The sequence below is a fragment of the Colias philodice genome, chromosome 11 (assembly GCF_061535455.1).
Source record: "Colias philodice isolate Cphi_HAF_F1 chromosome 11, ilColPhil1 Martin Lab GWU primary, whole genome shotgun sequence".
In the NCBI taxonomy this organism is placed as follows: domain Eukaryota; kingdom Metazoa; phylum Arthropoda; class Insecta; order Lepidoptera; family Pieridae; genus Colias; species Colias philodice.
Genome location: NC_143096.1, coordinates 2,267,887 through 2,280,803, shown reverse-complemented (window position 1 = coordinate 2,280,803; position 12,917 = coordinate 2,267,887). Strand labels below are relative to the sequence as shown.

General features: G+C 30.9%; 1 protein-coding gene across 2 annotated transcripts in view; it reads left to right on the top strand.

Annotated features, from left to right (window-relative positions):
• Window positions 1-12,917, top strand: part of ko (Stork-head domain-containing protein knockout) — a 139,878-nt gene that overhangs the window by 45,476 nt on the left and 81,485 nt on the right. The window lies entirely within an intron of this gene.

The following is a 12,917-nucleotide window of genomic DNA, read 5'->3' as shown; positions in this document are numbered from 1 at the left end:
GGTAAATAAATAAATAAATAAATATTTATTATATATATATTATATTATAAATAGGTAAATTAATGAATAATCATAATAATTTGTCTTGTAAAATAAATGTTGTTGGTATTGGTTAAAAACTAAAGTTAACAATAGCATATCGCAGAGACATGGAGAAACACGCTGCTGAAGATCCCCTGAGATGTACTCACCATGCGCAGTTCGTGTGAACATCAGTCGTGCGCCTGAGCTCTACCTTGAATATAATTCAGAAATAAAAGTTTAATAGGATACATAGGTACTGCAAAAAATACGATAATATACTTGGCTGATATCTGAAGAGATTAACCATGTATCCAAAATCCAATTAAGACTACATTTTCAAAATGCCGCCGGCCGAATATTCGACGGCCGGATACCGAACATTCGGCTGGTGGTCAGACCGAACATCCGTTATCCGGTATCTGGCCCAACAACTATTCGTTGCATCTCTGCTACATTTTGTATTTATATACAACGTATAGAAGAACACTTTCTCTATACATTTCTCAAACATTTCTTTCCCAAGATTATAACCGCTTAATAAAGGCTTACGGGCTGCCATATAAATGTAACATTAAAATAAATAGATTACAAGATTACTTAAACATAATACGCACGCAATCATCAAGGCCTAGTTCTTACGTATCATTTAACTAAGACATTAGACACGTAACTCAATTAGCCTATAGCTTGTCTCGATATAAATCAATCAATATAATTTCCGTCCGTATCTATTAGATAACACAATAATGATGCTTATTATAAATACAAGCACCCATTTCTCTAACGATTAGATTGTACTTATAACGCGTGAATGGGATGTACGCACTGTGCGGTTGAGAATGAAAGCGTTGCGAATGTTGCCTTGAATATCATCGGCTTTTTATAAAGAACCATGGTTCAGAAATAGACAATGTGATGACATATATTTCAGAAAATCAATTTTTATGGTATGCTGATCAAGTTTTTGCCAATTGTTATGGAGTTGGCGAAATTGGAAGCGCGAATGAAACTTTTTTGTGATTTCTTTATTGATAAAAAAAGACGAGTACATACTTCGCCAGTTTTTAAGCTATACACATCACGCGTTCGCATCCGTCGATTTTAACTTTGTGTGATGTGATAGGTACCATTATTTTTATGGAATGCAGCTTATTTACTTAAAAAGGACTGTTATATAAAAAAGAGGCAAAAAATAATTCTAATATATTTCGCAATGCGCATTTATGGTAATAAAGCTGAAATAACCAAGTAGCTAAACCTATATTTATAGAAAATTTACAACTTATTTAATTATCTCAATACATTAAACTTCTACCTGCAATTCGTTATTAATTTGTTAACAACATTAAGTCTCACACTTTACTGCCTAGCTTCGGCATTTATTTTCCATGAAATGTCGGTACTTACAATGGCAATTAATATCCTCAAACCAGAAGTTGCGTAGTGAGTACACACTTTATTGGCAGCGTATATAAGTCATACAGTAATAAGGAGATAATGGTTGCAGAATTGGAATTAATAGACGAGAAAATGATCTGTTAGTGGAATGTAGAGATAGCAAATGAAAGCTTGCTATTTTGCGGCAATTTCTTTATAACGACCCTCGCCTTGGTTATAAAAAGTTGTTGTGGACCACCCTGTTATGTATACATAATGGAGCTAGAATATCTGCACTGCATCAAAGGAATGTGATTGCTGAGAACAATTTACTGTGATACGACTCAAATTGCTTATAAGAAAATTCATATATTAATGGTTAGGAAAAGGTAAAAACTTCTCTTAAAACGTTTTTACTATTAAAAACAATTTTTTGCTATAATATCCAAATAAATCAGTTGTTAAGTTTGGAAAGAAATGAATAAAGGAAAGTTCAATTGCGTTAAAATCAATTATAACAAAATTACCCTGGTAAGTAAAGGAGATTTGAAATAATGTGCATTCCCGTAAAGTTCAACAGGCAGATTCGAAATGGGTATTCAATAAATACACTTTCAGTTCAGTGATTTTCACTATCCGACTTTATACTCACATTTGACTCTAGAGAAAAACTAGTTATTGACAAAATTCAAAAGTTTAATGATAATAATATAAATTGGGGACAGGCTCGTTCAACTGCCCAATCTTTACATTTTAAATCTCCCCTTATTCAAGCTATTGTCAAAAATTCGAGAAATTTAATTTATAATTGGGGACAGGCTCGTTCAACTGCCGAATAGAAAGCCTTCAGTCACGATCGGCAAGTGTAATAAATAATAAATTACTTTTATCGCACTAATTATCTCCTAGATACACGTTGATGTTATTTGCAATTGTTATTTAGTGTACATGCTCCCATTTGATTGGATAAAGGAGAAATGGCTTTACTTTTTGGATTTATATAACAATGTTTCTTGGAATAATGGTTACATGTTTGCAATAATTAATTATTGCATTACATTATTATTTTAGAACAATTATAATATATAAATACTTTCCAATAGAGATAATATGCTATATTATTCAAGTTCAAACTAAAAAAAAACTGCTAAAACATCCTTAGGTCCCTAAATAATTACTTATATTACGATGTGGTTGATCATCCATAAGTCATTGATTTACAATTTACCTAATGACAGATAATACGAGTATAAAATAAACGATGACCTAACACCGTTTTTACATCATGAAGCTAGTTCTTTTTTATTCGTATGAATTCTATTTTAATACATTTGGCCGTTAAAATTTAAATTTTATAATCACATACCTGTTTAATTCATTTGTGGCAAGTTTTTATAAGCTGTTTAAAATTTTATCAATACCTACTACTTAATCAATCGTTACCCAATGTTCGATCCAATCGACGGATAGTCCTGTTTCCAGCCACAAAATAATTACTTAGAATAAAAATATAATATTTAGCAACAAAAATTAGGATACATTTAAGGGTTCGATGGCACAAAATAGATCCATAATATATCAATATCAGAACGTAACGAGGAAGAGATGTTGTGGTCAGTCCGTCAGTAGTCACCATATTTCCGTGTCAGTTCCCTCTATAATAATAGTGTTCTGTTTCTACGCGTATTCAATTACGTTCATACAATATTCCGATCTGTGTATTGAATGATTCGATGAACGCGGATTCTTTGTTTTGGTATTTAGAAGTAATATTGTTGTGAGTTTGTTTTATTTCTGCTTGCAATTGCAGCTAAATTTCTAAATCGACGCTTTGAACCTGTGCTTTTTACGCACTCAAAAGTTATGTTTATTATTGTAATATTTTGAGGCAGTGGATTTAAAATATGTAGGTAAAGTAAACACATAAGTTTGTCATTAACGTAATGTAATTCAAGGTAATTTTAAATTAAAGAAGTGCATGTTAATTAGACTAGTAGGTAACTAAAAAGTATTTGGCACTGATAAACCGATATCCTTACAAACATACACATTGTGGTAACTTTGATTGTTTGAAACGTAGATATAGTTAAATCGAATGAGCTAAAATATAGAACATTCCACTTTTCGAAGTTTAATGTCTAGTGAACAGCAATTTCGTGTAACTTGGAAGGTTGTTTGAAATGGTTCCAATATATTTGTTACAGAGCCCAGTTAGATGCAGACAATGTATCGCCTATTTAGTTTTATTTGTTTGGAACCGTTCAATGAAGTTCGATTCTATTATAGGGAATATAGAGAGAACAATACTATTTGTACTATTGATAATTATTGTATCGTAGTTAGGTGTACTTTTAGTATATTATGCTTTATGAATAAGGCGATTATAATTATTGACACCTCACCTAGCTTTTATTTTTATTAAGGTTATGTTTACATAATAGACAGATGGTTGCCTATTTTTTAATAAGATATCAAATTAAAACAATTTTTTTTAATATTACTTTTTATACTGAACACGAAATAATTTTTGTATGAGCCGTCTGACATAATCGTTTCTATTTAAAACGTGATTCAGGAGTCGATTCTCCAATAATTTCATACCTTATGCAATAATTACTACAGTCAAAACAGTTTTTAATCGATACTTAACCTCTGACTAGGAAATTAATTAACTGAAGCGCCAGAAAGCTACATCAAAAAGTGAATCCATGCTTCTGACTGTACATGACATACGACCTCGCACCTCTTAGCCTCGCGATACGCTGTAATTACTAACCTAGGTCTATAATTATATATGGAGTTTCAAGATTGAAATAGACGATCGTAATAGACTTTAAGTAAGTACTTTACTAGTATGTTTGTAGTAAAGGTAACTAACAAGAGATAAAACTTGATAAAATTTGTTATAACTCAGTATTCTTTAAATTAATATTTTAATTATAATTTGGATAACAAACATTTCGTAAGGAAAAAGTGATTTTTCTATCTCTTATAAGATCTAAGCTTATCTTATAAGTTAACGTGCAACGCGTAAACAAATTGTATTCTAAATACAATTTGTTTATGCTTCAATTTTCCAAAAGTTCACGTCAAAAACTTTTTAAACCCATATCACGTTTATTTCACACTATCCATTGTTTGTTTATAATTAATAGTTTCAAATATGTAATTAAAAATTAATTTACACTCTCGAACTATCCGCGCTTGAACCAAAAGCTTAACTTTCTACCTCACTAATCATATTATTAATTTTGACCTTTAATCGTTACGTGTTTTAGCGTAACAAAGAATAGCGGTATGTGAACAATAGCGAAGTTTTTGCGTCGTTTTTTACTGAAATCCCCGTTATTTATCTTTGTAGACATTCCGTATGTTATTGTTTAAATGTGATTGTAGAGGTATTTTAATAGGGTCGTTGACTCCTATTAAAAGTTTGTTAAATGTAATTTTTTCTGTTTTATAATGCAATTAGTTTTAGTACTTATTTTTTATCTTGAAACAGATGTAAATATTTTCGTTTCCAAAAAGTTAAGTGTACCTAAAAGCAATTTTTCCGTCGCCTCAATCTATAATTTCCATAATATGTCCTAATGGTACATGTAAACAAGGAAATAATAGAAATAATTCAAGCTATTACAGCAGGGTCTATTTGATATAGATTCTGTTGTTACAGAGTCATTTTCCGTTGAAGTTTGCACGCAAATTCTGAAAGGCTGATTGATGAGTTTATTTTGATTAAAAGCACTATTACTTGGAGAAAATAGTATATTTACTTCTATTAGTGAAACGTAAAATTAACCTTATTTCGTACATACATAAAGGCTACAATTGCGGATTTCAATACCTTGTGCAATTTCGTAACCAAAAGCTTAACATAAATCGTCAAAATTAAACTTTTTCTACGGTTTGAAATTGCTGCAATTATATAACATTATGTTTGCACATATCTTCAACGTTGTTATAAGATCGAGACATTATGGACATTTAATAAAGTAAAATAAAATAAAGTCATGTGTTCTTACAAAATAGACAAATCCCATTTGCGAATAAGTATCTTGTTTGTTCGAGTTAAAACTACGCAATACAAACATTAACGTTTAGTTAATTATTTATGTAGTTTTACAAGATCTATAAAGCAATTAGTTTGTAGTTTTTATTACTGTAGATATTGTTTAATAGATTTCAACACTAAACAAACAACGCTAGGTTTTTTATATTGCGAATCGGAAGCAATTGTAAATGATTAATCGTTGATACATCTATTTCAAAATATTTGGCATCTGACCTACAATATAGATAGTCATCTAGATGAAGAAATATATTAGGTCCATTGGCAAGTATTTCTTAAGTGTATTACAACGATAGGACCGTAATCAGATTTTTTTATAATTTTTTAACGAGTACTTGAGACACTGTGCTGTCCTTGTTATTTTGTTATATTTCGATAGTCATAATAATTGATTGTGTATGTTTATATCACATGTATGTTACGATGTACCTATTATATGGTATGGTAATTAATAATAATCTTATTAAATATACAGAGTAATAGACTCTGTAATAAACAATGCTAGAGTCTTTAATTCATTTGGATGATTAATAACAATGATATGTATGTCTATTTGTAAATATTTCTCTCATTTGAAAAATTTAAGCAATTCAACAAGAAATATTAAAGTGTTGTTTATTTGCAGTTACAACATATCTTCCCACGGGGTTACTCAGTCCATGGGAAGGTGTAACAATGAATACTATTTCCACCTGTTTTACAATCCACTGTTTTGCGCTTGCTTAGATTATCTGTGGTCATTTAAAATGCACAGATTATCTATTGTTGTGTTGATGATATTTCTCGCGTATTGAAAATAGATAAATAACGAAATATACTTCGTTAACAATAAATAGATAATAATTAGAATAAACAATACATGGTTGGACGAAATGTAGAGATAGAAATTGTGTAGTTTTTCTTGTGCTTGAGTTTACACAAATAATATACTATACATTTATTAGACGAGTATTATGTATAATTTTGGAATTCTTCGGTCATATTGCAAGAAAGAGGGGAGACAACCTGAAGAAAGTCCTTCTAACTGGCAGGGTAGAAGGAAAAAGGCCCCGAGGCCGCAGCCCAATGCGCTGGTCAGACCAAATTAAAACGACCGTAGAAACCAGCGTACCTGAAGCTATCCACATCGCAGAAGATCGAGACAAATGGCGTAAAATAACTAGGAAATCACAACTCCAAAATGATCACGACCCTCAGCAGTGAGGATTTCGACTTAAGGAGGAGGACGTATAAAATACGATATCGTAACAAAACTAAACAGTAAACACCTTTCCAGACCGAAAACACAAAATAACATTACTCACTCATCGCAATTAATAAAAAAGACATTAATAACAAACTCTACTTTATCTAACATCTAAAATTTATAGCCGAAGCTTCCAAGATCTAAAACCGCGTATTTCGATATTAATAACGAATACTACAGAATTACTTTCCCTATCGGACCAAATAAGGGATAAAGAGTATATTTAACTACTCGAATGCTAAGTCGTACATCATTCGATGATTTTACATTTTAGATTAACTAACTTATTTAAGAACGTGCTACACTGGTGTTCGGGTCAAGATATAGCCTCTAGCTTTTCGTGAATTCTCTTGACGTAATGAACGTAGCTGATTAATTGGTGAGAGGAAATTAAAATCTATGACTTTATTTCGTAGTCTATTGTATAATTTTAATTCCTATTGAGCTAAATATCCTTTCAAGCTGCGTTCTTATGAAGTCTTAACTTTAAAATAAATTGTATGTACGAACACCATTATTATTTTTAAATAAGAATTGCGAATATTGTCTGAATAGATTAATCTCAGAATTAAACATAAGTATAAAAAGTTTCACGATTTATGTTTATAAACAAATAAACCAATTTTACTTGATGACAAAATTTTCATAACAGTTTTTTCTTTATAAGTAGTAGTAGTAGATATTATGAAGAAAAAAAATTGAGCCACAAATATTGAGACATAGTTACTTGTTAGTACTGAATTTATTGATAATATCCAATAAATACAAACCCAGTTGCAGACCAGTGTGGCCAGTGTATCACGGTACTGCGATATCAGTTTTGTCACATAAATCAAGCATCCAATGATTCGACAACTTTTTACAGCTACTTACCGTAGATACGAACCGACGATCGATTTATTGCCTCAGACTAAGTGCTTGGTAGCTGTTATGGCTTGGTAAATCCTGCTCTGCCTATTTTTAATTAAATGGTACAGATTTTATTTAGTTAACGATGAAAATGATCGAAAAACTAGTTGAGAATATTTGTGGAACTTGTATGCGACTTAAAAGTTTAAATTTAGATTTTTATGGATTTGCCTAGTTTAATTATTTAATATTCTATTTATACATTAAATGTAAATTTATAGATTTAATAATATGCTTCGATGTATTTAATTTTTTTTAATAATCTTTTTCGTTTGTTTCAGGTATAATGATCCGTATCCGTGACGTAGTAAGAGTAAAGTTTTTACAATAAAAAATATACAAATAATGGAAAGCGAAAGGTATTGTTTAAAATTGTTTACGAACTTTGCATTGACATTGTTATACGATTCTAGAACAAATCTATAGGACTTCTTTTATCACCATATCTACCCTATAAATAACATTATGAAGACGTTCGTAGCTTTTTGTGTGATAAAGTTTGAATTCGTCAACATTGAGCAAAACTCCAAATAGAAATCATTTCTATGAGCAACTCTTCAATCTAATAAACGCAACGGCGCACCCAAATAGTTTGAATATTTACATAAAGTGGTGCACTAATATTATAAATGTTGTCGATGGTCAGGGCTGTGTTTTGAGGTCAGGTCCCACCGTCATGCTCCCATGCTTCGGAATGCAGTATCGAGGTCAAATTATACCTTGCTATTCAAACATGGATGAGCTGGTGTTATTTTATTATCGAGAAAAGAAATAGTTGAAAAAATGATACTTAATTGCCACCTTTTTGGTATTTTAATTGAATCTATAAATTAGTACCTATGTGATTTTTTTACAAACTTGCTCAATTGTACAATGATTGGTTTCATATTTGCGGTGGGTTTTTGGGACTATTCTGAAGTTGATATCTCTTTATAATATAACAAAAACTATACAATAGAACTATATAGAAGTGTTTAATTTATAAGAATAGAATTCACCGATTATTGAAAAATTATTGAAAATCTTGATGTTATTGTGAATATTTACGAATAATTGATCACGATTCTTAATCAATATTTGTTTGTAGTTTTTTATAAACATTGATGACATTCCGTCACAGAGCTGGAACAAATCCGACAATGCAGGGTTTTTGTTCAAAAATGATGAAAACTAATTATGTTTGGGTAACGAACTTTTTTGTCGATTTACTAACTCGTGATAAGCAAAACCTTATTTTTTCCATAAACGATTTGTATGCTGATTTTTACAATGATCATCATTGCAAGTGAATTAAGAAATATTCTATTTTAGGAAACATTTTGTATTCAAATTTCAATGCATAAAGAACTATTGTTGGTACTAGAAAGTAATCAAATTAAATTTTAATTAATTTACAGTTAGTCTTTACTATTAATTATAGATGTTAATAAGAAATGTAAAATAAAAATAATTTGGAAAATCCAAAAGTGCACGCCTCATAATTTTTTTTTAATAAATATTTATTAATTATTATTTTTGTTTATTTAATAACAATTAAACCACATCGAATCAGACCCTGAAAAATGAAAGGGTTCTAGTCCTGAGCATACTCAAGCGTAAGAGAAAAAAAAAAGACTCGATTAGTAAAGTATTTCGGTCGCTATCGTGTTAACAAGAAAAAGGATCCGCACATACAGACACACGGACGTCCAAGACAGAACTTTTTTAAACTGTTTTTTAACTAGTTTAAATAACATCAAAAATATCATGAACGTTAAAAATAGTGTTTTTTCTTAATATGTGTGTGTATGTATTATCTTACAAGTGCAATGTATGATACATAAAGACATTTTAAGTTTGAAAAATCAGATGTTTTGCGCGAAGTGACAGTAGTACCCACCTCAACGCTTCGCTTATGAGGCGTGCAAAAATATTGCAAAATGGAGCATACAAATTATTGTAACAGTTTCTCGTAAACAGGGAAAGTAAATTTATCAGATGTTGATAAATGCAGTTGTGATATTCATATTCAAAGAACTCATCATATAAAGTTTTATTAAAGACAGAACAATGGAATAATTGAAAGTATTGAAAACACTTCTTGCAATAAGATTCGAAGATTGTTATCAACGAATATTACACGTGTATTACTATAATTATCTTCTCCATTTAAGACGCTCAACTTGTATTCATAACTTGTATAGCTATGGTATTCAATATTTATGGAAAACTAGCTGTGCTCCGCAGTTTTACCCGCATTGATCCGCTCCTCTTGGTCTTAGCTTGATAGGCCTAAAATAATTTTTCAAATCGGACCAGTAATTCCTGAGATGAGCGTGTTCAAACAAACAAACAAGGTTTATAATACATATTAGTATAGCTGATAAATTTTCATTCGACAGAATAATGTATGTTGTACAACACTTTTCGCGGATACCTTTCATGGGAACAATTAATCTTTACCAAATGGGTATCCTATTCTATTCATTAAGTAATAAGTTATGATTATAATTAGGTATAAGCTTTAACAAAATTCATAGTTAATAACGCTGTTCAGTTGATGTTTGGTGTTTTTACGGTATTATTTTTACTGTGCTTTGTCTTGTATCATATATATTTTCTCAATTTCATTTATAGACAGTTAGGAAGTGCGTAGGCAGTATTATGCATTGATTATAATTTTATAGATACTCTAATATATTTTACTCAAGTAGAAGTAGGTCATGTAGTAACAAACTAAATTCCTTATTTGCAGGTGTTTGTATTATCAGACATTAGAGCAATATATCTGAGTTTATAAATATCAATAAAAATATATTATACCCTTTAGGTATCCTTTTTATATCGTAAAATACTGACTTCCGTTTATTATAAGCAGGTGATATCAGCTCATTGGCCCTCATCATAATAATTAACATTCAAAAAATTCAATTAACAATAATTAAAAAATAAAATCGTATTGCTATATTCTTTGTGCCGAAAATATATATCCATGCATTACAAGTTGCAGTAAAAAAAAATTGCGATCCCTTAAGCGCAATGTCGATGCACGCGAATAATCGATTCAATTCGTGATAACGATCTTCCGAATGCAACCGAATTTGTTATTACTCTTTATACATTCATGTTTAAATTAATGATAATAATAATTATAAAGCCTGGAATAAAGAGGTACGCATGCAGAGACTCGATCAAATTGCTTGCATGTTTCGTAATATATTTGTTTATCATTCTATGTATGAACTAGATTTCCGCCCGCGGCTTCGCCCGCGTTTTCAAAGATAAACCCGCGTAGTTCCCGTTCCCGTGGGATTTCCGGGATAAAACCTATCCTATGTGTTAATCCAAGTTACCCTCTATATGTGTGCTAAATTTCATTGTTATTGGTTCAGTAGTTTTTGCGTGAAAGAGTAACAAACATCCATACAAACTTTCACATTTATAATATTAATAATAGGATTTAAAGGCTAAAGCTATTTTGTTTCGCGTAATCGAATAATTATTCGATTATTAAGAATTTATATGGTTTCACGACTTCCGCATTTTTCTGTTATGTTCTGTGATATCGTGAGTGTATTGTTATAGTAAAACCATTTTAAACAATAGTATTTTCTAGTGTTTGATTTTACGCGAGTATTATATCTACATTTAGAAATTATTGTGTCTCCCCGTGACTACGCTCGCTGTAAAGTGTTCGAAACGTCGGGAAAATAATGTAATAAATAAATCGCGTTTAAAATCCGTTAAACAATCTTTAATTTCTAAACATTTCAAATAATGTTTAAGGAATTTCTGTATTGTGGTTTGAACAACTACTACCTACGTAAGATTCTTTAAGTAGTAATCTGTAATACTTTAAGTGCATAATGAAGAAAAGAAGACTTGTAGCCTGTAGCAAGCTGTATTATTACATAAATAAATCTTCCAATGACAGATCGAGAAACTACGTTTCCCCTTCATTAAAAGAATTACAGAAGCCCTGCAATCAATCCTGCAATGATTTGATTAGATTCCTAGGCTCATGAAATTACTACTCACTTAATGATGTCACAGTTCGCGCGATTGTATGCAATTATGTTGTGGCAATTTATTTTGTTATTTTCCGTCGTCGTGACTTACCGCGCTTTCTAAGTTCCAACTGCTATGACGTATCGGTGATATATATGAACATAATATATATCACTATAGGTTTCCGCCCGCGGCTTCGCCCGCGCAGTCAAAGAAAAACCCGCATAGTTCCCGTTCCCGTGGGATTTCCGGGATTGCGTCATTTTCCCGGGATAAAAAGTAGCCTATGTCCTTTCTCGGGTATCAAAATATCTCCATACCAAATTTTATGAAAATTGGTTCAGTAGTTTAGGCGTGATTGAGTAACAGACAGACAGACAGAGTTACTTTCGCATTTATAATATTAGTATGGATGTACTAGATTTCCGCCCGTGGCTTCGCCCGCGTTTGCAAAGGAAAACCCGCATAGTTCCCGTTCCCGTGGGATTTCCGGGATAAAAACTATCCTATGTGTTAATCCAAGTTACCCTCTATATGTGTGCTAAATTTCATTGTAATCGGTTCAGTAGTTTTTACGTGAAAGAGTAACAAACATCCATACATCCATACATCCATACAAACTTTCGCCTTTATAATAGTATTAAGATAAAAAAGCGTGATGTATACTAAGATGACGTATAGAGTCTTTTTTTGGTGGAGTATTTAAAAAAAGGTTTGCTACGAACTACTTACGCGAAGAAATGCAAATTAATACCTTATTTTAAGCGGGTAATATTCAAGTAAGGACTAGTTTGTAAAATAAAACAGGAATGTTGTTTTGATGTTAAAATAAAGAGAGTATTGTTTTCATAAATCATAATACACATTAAAAAGGTTTGCATGCATTTCAGCATTACGCGAAGCGCCCGAAGCTTTGCTAAAAGGTTAAATGAAAGTCAGTTCCGTTTTATGAACATTACGTGAGTGTAATTTTAATGGATTTTTGTATTTGCTATCATTTTAAAGGCTTCCTTATTTGTTACGATAAACTGTTTAATACTTATTTGTTTTATTGCTTGAAAGACCGTGGGAATTAAGTGTTACTCTATATTGCAAGCGCTTTTAAAAAATCAACGTACTTTACGTTGTTATAAGATTGTTATTTTAATGACTGTAATAAATGCTATAATTAAAGTAGGGCAAATTGATTTATATGTATTTTTATTGAATTAAAATGTGCTGTATATACTCGGAAGGTATAAGTAATAAGCGCGACACATTTTAATGTATCTGATAATACATGCAAAATCAACACATTTTATAACT